At 44.1% G+C, this 15,468-nt stretch overlaps 1 protein-coding gene across 4 annotated transcripts in view; it reads left to right on the forward strand.

The window, feature by feature from the left end:
* nr4a2a (nuclear receptor subfamily 4, group A, member 2a) overlaps positions 1-15,468 on the forward strand; it is an 88,404-nt gene that overhangs the window by 42,733 nt on the left and 30,203 nt on the right. The window contains exon 1 of one of the 4 annotated variants that reach the window (XM_086123755.1): positions 1,533-2,801. The exons of the other annotated variants lie outside the window; for them this stretch is intronic. The gene's annotated coding sequence lies outside the window, so the exon portion shown is untranslated. Of the gene's footprint in view, positions 1-1,532; positions 2,802-15,468 lie in introns of those variants that run through there. 4 annotated transcript variants of the gene reach the window in all.

The following is a 15,468-nucleotide window of genomic DNA, read 5'->3' on the forward strand; positions in this document are numbered from 1 at the left end:
TGCATAGAAAAAAAACACTCATTCCTGTACATTGTGGTTAACCTAATTCAGAAATTCCCCCGACGAAGATGAGTGTTTCCCACTGTTATTCCCCACCCATTGTTGAAAAGCATCAACTAATTCAGTACAAGTCCAACATTGAACCAAGCGACACTTGTGAGCAGATTCCATTTTGCTCTCATTCAAGTGTCCGAGTAACCAATGCCCAGTCGATGAGTCAGCTGAAAATATTTTCCTCCAGTTTGTTTCCCGCTTTGTCGAGACGCCATGTCAACAAAGTCCCCAGTGTTGCGGTAGCGTAGGAAGCGACAATGTCAGTCTGTCTGCTTAATTGTGAGTGGGATGGATGTTAAGTCGCTCACTCAAGAGCCCCCTTTGTGGCAATTTACAGCCCAGAGGTGTCGATTTACATTGTGGGGAAACATTGTGTGTGCATGTGCTAAAAACCAGGGTGATTGGGCCCAAATTCCTCTGCCGCCCACAACACATTCTTCGATTGCTGTGCCCTGCCCCTAAAAACAACAACAACAAATATTCTGTATCAGGTTTGTGTCTAATTCGTCCTACCTGCCTGCTCAACTCTGCAGACTAAAAATGATTTGATGAATTCTGATGCTTTTCACCAGGCCCCGCCCCTTAAAGCACACATCCCATCTGTGAATGCGATACGTACAATAATGACACTTTATAAAACCAGATTACTTTACATTCTCTTTTGTTTTGTTGTTTTTGTATCCAATACAGAGCTTTTTTTTCCTGGATTTTTTTTTGTGTGTGAAAGAACAGGATTAATGCCATTCCAATTAGTTTCATTCTGGCTATTTGAACACAATCAGTGAAGCAGCATATGTAGACAAACAATATCACACTCCCAGGCATATACTCTGCAAAGAACGATTATGATTGTTATTATTGCAGATTACTGGGTCACATGCGTTTGTCTGCGTGAATATGTTGCATTGCCGCCGAATGGCCAATTCGAGCACACCAGAGAATGAGCCAGACTGAAATAACCACGATACACATACATTGTATTAAATTGTTCTGTTTTATAATATATCATAGTCTTATTTTCTTCATTAAAAAAATGAAACAAGTTCATTTCTATTGTATTCTATTCTATTCGTGCATACAGTTGTAAGAGCGGTGTTCCTAGCCTCAGGGGATTCCACTTTAAAGCTTCATGTGCACTACATGGATATGCTCAAGAAATCCACCCCGCATTTGTGTATTGGGCTGTCAAAAAATTTAATGAAAAGTCATTCTAATAGGCGACCCCTGGCCCAGTTCATATTTCCTGTCAATTATGAAAGTATGAAGTCATGCATAGTTATGAGGCATGGCCAGACCTATTAAAATTCATAAATGATGTGTGTTTATAACAGGTTACTCTAAACCACTTCATTGCACGTGGTCATGTAACACTAATGCCGCTTCCCACTGGATGGAGCAGGTGCCTTGTGTTTCCTCCTTTAAATGTTTTTGCTTGATTTAGATTACACACGAAATAAGCATGCTAGCTGCATTCTTGCTTTTATATGGACCCTGTGTGTTTGCTTTATTTTTATTTTTTTATTCATAATCGCTTGCTTGTTTAAGCCAGAAGCTACATTGCAATTATTCTAAGCTCCCGCAACAACGGGCTAATTGTTTTGTGTGCCATTACACCTTCTTCAACGGTAACCGTTTTGTGGACCGCTTAGGCTCTCGTGTAACTCAGGTGTGTGTAATTACATTTCTTAAGGTCAACCTTTCACCAGGATAAATTAGTGAAATTGCATTGTTGACCACTTCAGGGCAAGGATCCGAATGCAATTATCTTTTGTTAATATAATCTGCTCTTCAGTGGGAAAATCTGATTCGCAATGATCCGATGCAGCCTGTTTTCACAAGAATGTATTGAGATGTTGTGTAAGCGCAGGAAAATATATTTTTCAAATAGCTGTTATGGTCTAACTCCTTGCCGGTCAGTACAGAGAGAATAGAGGGAATCCATTGCATTGTCAAACATATTTGTGCTTCTTTTTATCCAGTTTCTTTTGTTTAAAATAATAATCATAAATAAATAAATACATTAAAAAAAAGGAATGGCGGCAAAGCACTTTGTTTCAAATAGACAAAGCTCTGGACCGAATAAATGAAGCTTCTTCCCTCACCTCAACATAGTTCCTGAACAACCGCAAAGAAAACAAACATGTAATCTGCCGATGACAACTCTACACTCTAATTTTTTGACACCCATGTCACTCACCAGCCAAGGCTCTGCTTTTTTAAAGCTATACACGCTGAAAGTTACAGATACTTCAACAGAATTTGAGTTCAGCGACCCAAAGTGGACACAAATAATACCTGCACCTCACTTGCACGTTAATTGTGCTTAATAGTGCCAAATCAATTTTTATCCAATTACTTTTAATGCTTTATCGATGGGATAATCTGTGAATTCTTTTACTCGAAAAACAGCAGCCAAGTCTCATGATTTCAAAATCCACACCAAAACACTGTTCCTCAACACCAAACACAGACGGTTTGGTCATTTATCCCAAACGCCCGTTTAGATGCTGGATTGAAAATAACCCATGATGTGTTTTCTCTCACGGCGCCTGCTGAGATGTATTGATCCGAGCGTAGCTTGGTCAATCAACTAAATGATTACTTATAAGCCCTCAGTCTGCTTATAAGCCCTCAGTCTCACCTGCAGGCCGGGAAACACGAAGGGCGGAATCCGGAGGAAACCAAATTACGGCGGCCCAGATATGGAGTGCCGGACCACTCACAGTTCCCCCCGCAGCCTCCGAGAAGTGAGCAATGCAAATATACAATAAACAGCGCCTAAGATGGCGGAGGTCTTTCAATCACACGGGGGGCAATAGTTCAACCCCTGCCATGCATAATCCCAGGCTTGACACCCCTGGGACTCCAGCCTCCAACCTGCTCAATGGCACAAAGATATTAGATAGCCATATGTAGATTCACTAGGTAAACAGACCCTCTTGATAACACAGTACAATCTCTTTTCCAAGCAGGAATATAGATTTGAAGCTAAATTCTGCCTTTTCTTTGCAGGGAAGGCTTAGCGCTATCAAAGTTCAACGCCACTGTTTGCTTTGTTTAACGCTCTTGCTGGGATGAAATTGATATTGCCGTCTCCTATTTGTGACTTAGGTTACCTGGCTGTTTGCATTATATGACGAATCAAACTCACGGGATGATTGATAGAGAGCCAGTTTGGGAGAGGTGGGATGGCTGAAAAAGAGAATGCGGCCCCCCCACCCTGCATTGTAAATTCCAGATACGCGGTCCTATTTCGCTGATTTTTTTTGCGCTGTTATTTTGGTCCAACTCTTGTTTATTTTGGGTGTAATCCCACTGTCAACCACTAGATGGTGGCACGCTTACCGAGTTTGTAAATTCGAAAGGCGAATGAAACAAAGCATTTCAGCACAACCAAGTTTTTGTTGAAAATGATTGAATGCCATCCGTGGTAATCCTGCTTTTTATGCCTACAGAAAGTAGTTTTATAATGTACACCTTTGTCCATGATTATTGATGATGTATATTCGTTGTGCAAACAGAGGGATCAGTCCGCTGTTGCACTGTTTGTGCACAATTTTTATCATTGCTCTTGCTGTCCTTCAAGATTTGTTTAATTTTGTATTATTGAAAATGTTTGTTTTAATAAGAAACATGCCTGCAGGATTTAAATTGGGTATTTCTATTTCACTGATTTCAGTTATGGTGGGTTGATTTGGAACGGGACCCCCACAGTGGAGTGCGGAACTGCAATTTACTACTGCCATTTTTCTGATTTTTAATTTCGAACCACACTTGTAGCCTGACACTTAAGAGAGGCCTGTAAAGAGACAAATGGCAACGATACATCCACGTTGTCACTCTATTTGTGGGGGAGGGCAATAAGGGGCAAGGGATTGAAGGATAGAGAATGGGGGGGGGGCACAGAGAGGGAGGTGCACGCTGTCGAGAATCTTCTCCAAGTCGTTGTAACCCTCCACCCTCCGTTAGCCCCCCACCCCCGCGCCCCACCTCTCCATCGCCCCAGTGATCCCAGCAGGAGGCACTCCAGCTTGGAAAGAGGTCCCTTCCGGCCAGCGGGGGGCACCTCTGACGAGGTGGCGGCGGGGGCGGGGGGGGGGGGGGTGATACCACGCGAGCCACTTTAGGCCTGCGCTACATGATCGCCGAGAAAAGAGGGGCTCTTGTCCATTATGTCCGGTGGTGAGAAGTGACAGGTGGAGTGACGTATTGAAAATCTAGTGGATCATCCGGCTTTTGATGGGAACAAATGGAGCAGAAATATCCCCTGGAGTTCTTATAGGGTATCTCCCTTATAGGATTTTCATTTGACACCATGTTTGAGAGTTGACTTCTCATATCTAAAATATATAGCTGTGTCAAGCAAATTTTTGCTCATATTGTTAGTATCAAACGAATTGCCTGCCAGCTATTTTAGAGGACCAATAGAAGCACCAAACCTCGGAGCAGAGTATCTTCTTTTGCCCATGTTAGCCATCACAGTGTTTTCTCAACCTGAATTTCACAGCCAAGCTGGGTGAGCCGTCTCCCAAGCCTAGCCGTTAAAAAGCGTACCGAATGAAAATATTCAGCGGTGTCAGTGAACTTTTTCCAAACAGATTCCGGTCGACAAATATAAACGTCGCTTATTGTGTCTTTTGGTGCTGTCAAGAGGAAATCCTTGTGGTGGATACCACATGCTACAAGTGGTATCTCATTGAGCGGTGAATGTAGTGTTTGCGAATGTCACGAATGTTGCTTGAGTGTCATTAGGGTTCGTTTTTTTCGGTGGGGGAATGATATCCAGGGAAAACATAGTTTGCCAATAATATTAACATTTGGAGTGAGTTGATTTTTGTAGGAAGAAAATGTAGTTCTTAGACTTAATGTTGGTTTCTTGTTCAGCAGTGTTGTGCCATCCTTGAATGATAATTATTATTTTAAGATTGAAAAAATGTTTTCGAAATGAACATACAGTATATTTTGCCACCCCCGAGTAGCACTGATGACAATGCCCCCTCTAACATTTAAGTTGCCCATCCCTGCTCGATAGCCTTCGCACAGTAATAAGATTTTTTAAAACTTGGACAAAAGAGACTCATTTATAATTTGACCATGCAGGTAGACGCAGGTAAAAGACAACCCGCTAACTTGTATTTCATGCACAAGATGGGTACATGGTCACTTTTTAACAGGATGTCCTCCTTTCCAGGGGAGAAAAAAAGAAAGACCCTCTCCCACATGCCAACTCCAAAGTGTTAATGGAAAAACCAACAGTTACGTGTAATTGCGTTATTGTAATTGGAAGGCAGGAGCATGTAAGTGTGAAAAAAGAAGTCAGTAGCCACTTGATCACTGCGAGCTAAAATAAAATTAATGAGAGGGGGCGCTTTATCCCGACGTATAGAATTTCCATTTTTTGCCGCGACGCGCTCATGTTCTCTACAAGTATGAAGTGAGCCGAATCACAGCTGTGCCACTTATGCATGAGTATTGGGATTACTGTCACCTTTGTCTGCATATTTTCCTTTGATTAATGTCACCCAAATGCAGTGTCTTCCAATTGAGGACCTGCTTCATTTGCATGATTTTTTTTTCCCTCTTTTTTTTTTTTTTTTTTTTTAAATACATGGTGGAAATTTGGAGATACATTAGTGAGTGTGCCATCCTCGTCGGCATGGCACTGAGTGATTGTCACAGGAGCAAAAGCATCTCAGAGCCATGCTTTGACAATCGCACCTGTGAGATCTGCTCATCATTAACGCAGCCTTACTGACCTTATTTACCTTTGCACAAAAGAGGCACATTTGCATTCGCCGCCTTCAGTGGAGGGGATTTAACTACCGGGGGGCGCTCACATTTACCACCCTATTTGTTCGAAAGACTGACATGAAAACGTCAGCGCCAATATGTTTCCACGCAGGCAGCCATCAGTCGCCGTCTTAAAACGTATTACGCCGCCCGTCTCCTATTGCTGCCTCGGAGGGCAATTCCCAGATGGTTGGGGTGTGATTAGCTAGTTCACTTAGCTGTTTAGAAATGAGCATCTGGAAACACAGGTTGAATTAACACCAGCGGGCCCATCATTTGCTCTAAATTAGTGTCATTGAATTAATCTGATTATTAGGCATGCAAAAACGGAAGGGCTAATAGATTCCTCTTCTCCCGTCATTATCATCACTTACTCACGAGCGCTTACCTTTGCGGACAGGCTAACATATGTTTAGCGGCAGCCTCCAGCTTCAGATTAGCTCTACGCAAGTTATTCCAGCGGACAAATGTGGTCTCTTTAAATCCTAACGTGAATGTGGTTGTGCTTTTCCTGGTGTGTTTGAATGATTCATTCGGAGAATTACACCTTGTATATTTCAAATAGCCGCATAGCTTAGCCTGTCGGTCTGCTAGCTTCACGCTAATTAAGAATATCACTTTATATTGCATTGCTTTACCCTTTTTTAATACACGTGACATTTTTTTGTTGTTGTTTTTAGGGGAAGGTTGGAACACATTAATGGCATTTCAATTCATTTCAATGGAACATTTTTTGTTTTATGAGTAGAGTCACAGGATGAATTCAACTCGAGGCATGACTGGATATTTTTTGGCACGCCAGTTTGACACACCAGGTTGATTTTCATTGTTTTTATTAATCATTACTTTTGATGGATTCAAGTTATTTCTGTGACCACTGTGGGGGTTTCTTTCATTAGCAGAGCGCTCCCTACAATTTGTCCATGTACTGCCTTTTATTTGGTGACATCAGTCCCGGAACTTTTCTGACGCACCTTATAAGTTTGACAGACTTCGCATAAAGCGAAGCTTAAATGATGCTGGCATCTGTCACGATCAATTCAGCCGCCTCGTATATGTTTTTCAGTCTGGTTAATGATGAGTGATATGGACACGAGATGATCGTAATTATCTCCCGCCGTCTCTTGCACTGTACACATGTGCATCTTCATTAGCTCAGCCAGCCTCCGGTGAACGTGGAACGCCCGTGTACTATTCCTTGGAGTGTGAAATTTCCCGACTGTCTATTTCTGTCTTGCGTGATGCTTTCGCCAGCGCCTCAGCCCGGGCTCACCTAAGCTCTCCACTGAGTAGTGCAACCGGCGTCCTAATCCCCCCCCCCCCCCCCCCCCCCCCCCCCAAACAGAGCTGTCAAGCCAGCCGGCAAACAGAGCTCACCGCTGACTCTCTCTGCGTGAAAGGAGCGGACCAACAACATAACAAAGGGTGTTTATGGAAAAATAGATGCTGGCGCAGCCGACCAGAAAGGGCTTAGCAGTGATCAGACCCCGCTCCCACCTTTATCCTTCACCGTTCACATTGAAATGCAAATATCAAGGCAGGGTTTCCACCCGCGTGCCACTCACAAATTGAAAAGCAGTTTTTATCTATGCAAATGCGAGCATGGTAATTGAAGTTAATCAATCAATGCTAGCTTTCACTAAAACCTTGAACATGATTGAATAAAGTAATTATCATTCAGGGGGAAATGATGAAGTTGTAGACAGCATGAACCTTATTATAGGAGGATTTTGAGTCACAATGCCTTAATTTAGCCAGCGGCCCCTTTTGTGTCGCTCTCTACTTTCTAACCCCCTCCCGTTTCTGCATCTTTTATCATTCTCACAATCAGCCCCCCTTTTTCTTAAATGTCTTGCTATCTGCATCTTATGCGATGCCCAATTCCAAGTCGGACCACTTGACAGCGTAGTTTTCGCAGCCTTTCTCCCGGGGATGCTGTCGTATTACGTCTTCTCTTTATTGTGTTTACCCACTTGCGGGACACTTCATTAGGTACACCTGCGCAATCCAATAAAGGAGCTAAATCAATAATCTGACCTTAAAAACAAGAATGCGCCGGTTTTGCTTCCGGCTGACATGTTGACAGAATTTAGCAAAAAAAAAAAAACCTCGAAATAGATGGGTCGTGATTGTCTTCTAAATACGTACATATACAAATGAAGCGATGCTTTGAGATACAAGTGGCCCGACTTAAGAGTGTCTCGAGATACGAGCCGTCCTTTGGCCGATTTCTTTATTTGATTTATGAGCAAAAATTTATGAATGCTGTATTGTGAAAGTAATCTTAGCTCACTCCGCAACAAGCAGCAGTTTGGCAGATCAATTTTTTTTTAAAAAGAGGCTTCTAGCCATTCATCGCCTCTCCCCCTTGAAGTTTACAGTCAAATAAACATAAAACAAGAGAATTGCATGCTATGAGTTCAAAAGAACCCCCCCCCCCCTTAAAATTTATATACAGTTAAATGTATTGCCTGTAATCCATATCTTTAGTGTTGGAAGCGTAACGGCTATTGGGATGATATGCTCAGAATTGGTATTGCACACCCCCCAAAACATCCATATCAGCCTCTAATTAAAGCCATTTAAAATTTTATTTTTGAACACACCTGGTGTAGCAGCACATGCAGAAAGACATTAAAAACAATACTCACATATCACTGTTATCTTCCGCAAACAACGATCACTACTGCAACCGACAGAGTAGCTGAGACCGTCTCCATGTGCACAATGTCTGTATTTTTACAGCCACCAGGTGGCTAAGGCGAGCACAGCAGAAGGAGCAGCACACTGAGTGCCACCTCACCTTCCTAAATAGTATTTATTATTGAACGCAGTGGTCACAATACGCCTAGCTTGAAAATCAACACTGGCTTAAAAAACATTCAGTAGACTGTATTTCACATAAATGTTGACCAAAAAAAAAAAAATGAACTCCATACAAATTTGGTTCTAAACGCGAAGCACAAATGTATTGAAGTTTAAAGTCAAATACAACTGAACTGTATACATACAACAAATTTCCTTTCTCCACGTCCACAGACGTTGTGCTGTGTAGTAGCTGCTTTTGTCCGAGATATACTGTAGGTCACCGAATAACATTTTTAACAATATACCTGAGTCGTGTATCACATTTGATGTTGCGCCGCGCTTACCACCAAATGTTGCCCGCGCAGCCTCAAATACCAAACACCCGCTAACTCCTCTTTCCACGAGCGGCGACCACATCCGAGGCCGTGATGCATCTCTTCTCCGGGGGTGAAATGACAGTCGAACATAATTGTCGGAAGAGGACGGGGTGGGGGGGGGGGAGACGTTCTCATCAGCCATTTTTGAAACGAAAGTGTCCCCCACCCCCCTTTTAGCCCCAGCTTCACCTGTCAGCCAAGACGTGGGTAATTGTGACTTCCAGGGCGGCGTGGCCGGCTACCTTTGTGTCGCTCTCCACGCTGCAGCCCTCGCGGCGGGGCTAGTTAAAGGCCTCTTCGGTTTGTCACAGAGTTTAATATGCACCCTACATAATTATGCAGGATTCACAGTGCTATCAAACTGCAATTCAAATTAGTTCAGGATTAAAGGCACAGAACAGTACTGGTTCCTTAATTGCATTGTACTGTGCTGATCACATTCAAATACCCATTACTCATTCCCTCTGCGGAGCAATAAGTCAGAGGGATTAATACTGAGGCAGGTGACAGGGCCAAGCCATTAAAAGGCAGTTATGCAGAAAGCATGGCTGGTTTTATTCACGTTAATGAAATCAGCGAAATGAAACTGTAATAGATTTATCAAAGCTCAGATGGATTTGCAGTAAATCAGTTTGATTCAGGCAATCAAACTGGACAATGGAGATAGTTTTCAGCTACGGCGCTCGGATATCAGGCGGCGGCATGTGAGAGGCGCTGATATTCTTCTTGGGAGGATTTTGGTGAACGCCCGGTGCCCATGAGCTATTCCCACGGCGGGCCCCTGCACCCCCCCCCCGCCCCCCCCGCTCCATTCGCGGGCCAAACGGTGCCAGCGGCTGATAAAAACCTATTGCCCGCCTTCCGGAGAAGCGCCACATTCTTCTCGTGCCGCGCTCGAATTCTCCTCCTCGCTCTCCTCGTCAATTTATGAGCCTCCAGTCGCCCATTCTGGCTTGTTGTACAGCTCGCAAGCGCGCGCATTAGAAGCGAAATTCACTTACATCAAGCGGATTAGTGGGGGAAATCCGTCCGTCTGAGCTGCGGGCCGCGGCTCGACGGCGCTTCCGCTGGGCCCGCGCCGACGCCGGCAAATGAGCAGAACCATTTGCACGGAATCCTTCAAATCGGACAAATATCAGGATTTGATGTAGCCCAAATTGCTTGTCCTCAGTGGCTTGATTCACTTCCGTTTTAGTTGAAATCTTTTGATTTTGTTGCTCTCTGTTTGAAGGTGTATTAGCAATAAGCTAGCGGACTTTCATCAGATTCAATGATGGGGTTCGGTTCATCATTTTTGCGTATAATTTAACAATAGGTGTCAGTTTTTCATTCAAGTTTAACCGGGAGTGACAAATAAGCAATATTTGGAAAACTATGTCAGTGATTCACATGGGGAGCCTAACCGTTGTCCAGTAAGTGCAACGTGTACGATATTTGAAGGGGACGTCAATTCAAAAATGGTCATGACAATAATTTGTTCGGCGAGGCCCCACTGATCAATATAGATCATTCTGATTAATATTGCGTTTGTGGCCATTTTGCCTGATACTCCACAATCAGAATGCCACGTTTCGACTAATTGGGCCGCTTAGAAGATTATCGGATGTTCCTGTAAATTTCGCACAGCCCAGAGAAGAGCGTTGTTAGCTTCTGGTGGCTGGAGTACAGCATAACCCACCGAGTCGTTGCGAGGCTTTTCCACGCCGCAACAATGAGGCGCTCTAAAGCAGCCACACCAGCCCGAAGCATTTTCAGGATGTATAGGCACACCGAGGCCCAGATGTGTGTGGTGTGGGAGGAGCGATTTGCGTCATTTTTGCCATGCCCGAAAAATGTGAAATGGTGGAAAACAGTTGAATGCCGTAGCTACACGACGGACTGATTTTTGCACACGTTTTCACCGATTGTCGAGAAATATGTCTTATATTTTGTGGCAAATCTCAGAATTCGCTTTCAAAGGGTCTTAATTGAACCTATTAAAAAAGGTTTTGTTTTTTTAACCAGAGTCTCTCTAAAATTTCCCTTAAAGCGATTGGGTCTAGAATGTTTCACCCGCAATGAAAAGGGGTCCACGGGACACTTCCCCCCCCCCCCCCCTCCTCCCTCCAAAGTAAAATGATGAAATGACCTGAGCCCAAATGACATTATTTTTAAATACGTTCTTAATGAGTCGTCCGCTGTAAAATATAAATTCCGATTACATCCAATTAACCCCAATCAGCGGCAGCTAATCTCCATCCCCTTTTTTTATTTAATGGTTGGCTGCCGCTTCAACCATTGATTAGGCTGAATGAGCAGCACTTCGAAATGACCACCTCCAAGGCGACAGGAAGTGTTGGCCTTAATAGCGACAGCGTGGCCATTACACCTGTGTGTGCACATCTTCCCAGTTTAACAGGCAAGATCAACTTTAATATCGCCGGGCTGACGGGAACCTCTCCGCATTGATTTAGACTTCAGACCGTTGACTTCCGAGGGAAAATGTTAAGTAGAAATCTCCCATCCATGAAGGCTGCCTCATTATTTTCTAATTACAATGTATTTAGGCCCTCCAGTCGGCACGCATGATTATACATAATGCCGCTCAAATTTGTACGCGCGCGGGAGAGTCCGTAAAGGGAGGTTAGAGTGCGTTTTAGTCCTAAATAGGCTCGTTGAAAGAAAATGCTGAAACGTGAGACCTCGCAGCACATCACGAGAACACTCGCAGCACATCACGAAGCGGAAGGCTGTGGTGGAGGATCGGAAAAGTTCCGATGAAGTCGTGTTTCATTCAGATCTGCTGTTTGTCTGGAAACGAGGCATCCGCAATTGAATGGCCACGTGACACGCAATACCTGAGAGCGAGATTTAAGGTAGTCTGGAATTTAACTTTAACTTATGAGTTTATATAGTGGAACCCTGCGAACCAGAAATTTTGCAGAAAAACATCCGAAAAAATTCATCTGAGAAATTTCCCTTTGCTTTGATGTCATTCGTCCGGTGCTAGCGGCTTTCATTGTTTTGATGTGACAAATGTCAGGATTAGCCTACTAGAACAGCTGAGTTTTTTTTGGGGGGGGGGGGGCAGGGTGGGGATTAAATCATGAATCAAGTTGAATTGAAATTTTTTCTGTCTGTCTATAGCAGGGGTGTCAAACTCATTTTTCCCTCAGAGGGCCGTTAAGACATTGAAACCGAATAATTGTTTAATCGTCACATCATATTATTACTTGTACACAAAAAAAAAAAGATAGTTCACTCGTGTTGAAATCGGTTCAATTATAGCTCAAGTGAGTATCAATAAATATATAATAATATATATTTATTATTAATAATATACAATAAAGGCGATTCTGATTCTGATTCTGAATAGGGTAACAAAATTATTACAAAATGCCACCGTTATTTATTACGTATGACGGTTTGAGATTTTGGTACAGATTTAAGCAAGGATTATGGAAGTTGACATAGATGATTTGCTTTTGCGGGCCAGATAAAATGACGTGGCGGGCCAGATCTGGCCCCTGGGCCTTGACTTTGGCACCTGTGGTCTATAGGATGCATATCATCAATCCCTTTTTTTCTCTCTCTCTCTGTCTAAATGGGACTGTGGCGGCCACTTGCCTGTTTTTGTCTTTTTCTCACTCGCGGCCAAGAAAAAAACTGCGTGCAACTGCGCGAGAGCGACAATGAAGATTAGAACTAAAAGCAATCGTCTATTGAACGAGAAGCATCCTCCCGCGTTCCCTTTGGCAGCTGACATCGGGATAAGCCCTCCCACGTACTCGGTCTTGAGGATTTCTCTCTTGTTTTTGAGGAATTTGCCATTGCGTAAGACCCAAGCGGCGGGCAGCGACAATTTGTAGACGCAAGCCAAAAAGAAAAAAAACGGCGTTGGAACTCCAGTTTCACGAGGGCACTCGTTAAGACGGCGGCGTCGTTTAGAGAGCTTTGCGGAAATCAAAACCTCGCAGCGCTCTTCGTAAAGAGCCGCCGCGGTCGACATGAGCGATGGATTAAGCAGATGGGCGCTGCAGATGCACAATACGTCTTTGAAACAGCCTTCATCTCCAATTGTCTCGGCGCAACCAAACACGCCAGCTCTTAACTTTGACAGTGTGCATAAGAAAATAATTGCTTTATTTATAGTCGGTATGAAATTAAGCACGCGTAATAGCCGGGGACAGCGCGGTTTAATCAAGCCCCGTGATTCATGCTCGCAATCCGCGCGGCAACCGAAAGCGGGCCCCGCATTAAATACATTCCCTTATTACTCTATAAACGCAAGTGGCCGGGCGCACAAAAACCCAGGTAATAAATTGACGGTCGTAAAAACACCAACTGCAGCGACAGATACAGAAATTGAAAGCCGGCAACAAACACAGGCCGCCGCTCGGCGTCGTAAAGTGCAACACAATTACACGTCTCGGCTGCGGTCGGATTGGCCCTCCAATTGAATGCTTAAACGCACTTGGGTGAGATTTTGGCGCAGACTGAATTCATTCATCCATTTTCCGATCCGCTTTATCCTCACAAGGCTCGCGGGGGGGGGGGCCGATCCGTCTTCGGGCAGTAGGCGGGGGACACCCTGAACCAGTTGCCGGCCAATCGCAGGGCACATAGAGACGAAGAACCATCTGCGCTCACAATCGCACTGAGGGACAATTTAGAGTATTCAATCAGCCTGTCATGCATGTTTTTAGAATGTGGGAGGAAACCGGAGTACCCGGAGAAAACCCACGCAGGCCCGGGGAGAACATACAAACTCCACATAGGGAGGCAGGGGCTGGAATTGAACCCGGTTGAATTGACTGATTAAATGTTTAGAGAAAGCAAGTTTTCTTATTTAGTCCAGTGTGGGACAAATAAAGGATATCTTATCTTATCTTATACTGGGAAGAAAAATATAAATATATATGTAGCACGCACAAGTCCTCGCTTTTCCCATCTTCCTCATTATCCCGCGACCTTCCATCATAAGGGATATGAGTCCACAAGTTCCAAGTCCAAAACTCAAGTCCCAATTACTTTGATTCCCACACCTCATATCATCACAATGTCGCGGCCCTTCGCACCTTAATGCCTCAATCAGCCTTTCAACATCTCATGCAGGTCAAACCCATGAGTGGGATGCCTTGCCTCGGCGGACAAGACGTCGACTTGTGAACAGCTTCAGACGTCGCTGTCAAGCTGTAATTGATGCTCTAGGGCAGTGGTCCCCAACCCCCGGGCCGCGGACCGGTAGCGGTCCGCAGGTCATTTGGTACAGGGCCGCACAGAAAGAGTAAATAACTTGCATTACTTCCGTTTTATTCATTTCGGAATCTCTAAGAGGTTTTATTTTGAAAATATAAATCCGTCTACAAAATGTCGGAATGTTGTCGGATGTGAGGGCGCGCTTCTCGGTCACATGATGGGTTACCGCTAAAATGAAACCCGGGAGCTAGCAAAATGAGTTTACAAAAAAACAAAAAAAAAAAAGTCTTTGGGAAAGGGAAAAGGCCCAGCCAGGAGACAGAAGAGGACCTTACGACTTTCAGGAAAAAGAAGGCTACATTTAATAGACAGTATCAGGATTTCCTACTTAAAATATGGATTTATCTCAACGGGAGATTCCCAAGCACGAAGCCCAGTCTGCATAGTATGTGGCGGTGGTGAGTCATATTTTTCATGCACCTGTATCTTATTTTGAAGGCGCCTTTAAACGTTACCGTAGCGACCAGAGAGTGTTTCGGCCAGCTCGGACGTTCCTCGTGTCATGATTCGTGTTAATTATTATGTTCCGAAAATAGCGCCGTTTTCACGTTGGTCATATCATATTATTTTGTTGTATTTATCCGTTACACCTTAAAGGCCGGTCCCTGAAAATATTCCCTGACATGAAACCGGTCCGTGGGACACAAAAGGTCGGGGACCGCTGCTCGAGGGCACATGACGAGCTATTGAGACGTTGAAATTTTTTGCTGTGGTGCATGAATGCATGAATTGTTTGAGATGAGGAAATCACCAGTGCACCCTTCGACTCAAATGTCCTACTCGCATGATACGTTCTCACCGTAGCGTCAACTTTTGACAATTTTCCATCCATTTCACCTGAAAGCCAAATACCCCGAACTTGTTGTGAGTAGTGTATGTATATAGAGAGATTTAAAAAAAAAAAAAAAACATGACCATTTCTTCTTCAAATTTACATCTGTCAGTGTGAGAAGTCGCTTTCTTCTTCAGAAGAAGAAGAAGCGGCTTCCGCACACTGGCCAGACCAGGTTTCTCAAACGGCATCTCCATCTAACTGTATCAGAGGGGGCGGCTGGGGTGGGGGTGGGGACGGTGTGAAGGGCGGGGGGGGGGAGACCTTCGACCTCTGTGCACCCATAACAGAAGCCGTATCTCTGGAGGGTCAATTACCATTTTCCTATAGCTTGATCTTGTTTGTTTAACTTGACACAGTGAAGAAAGG

This window comes from Hippocampus guttulatus, chromosome 11, assembly GCF_054856545.1.
Source record: "Hippocampus guttulatus isolate MCC_2025c chromosome 11, RoL_Hgut_1.0, whole genome shotgun sequence".
NCBI lineage: Eukaryota > Metazoa > Chordata > Actinopteri > Syngnathiformes > Syngnathidae > Hippocampus > Hippocampus guttulatus.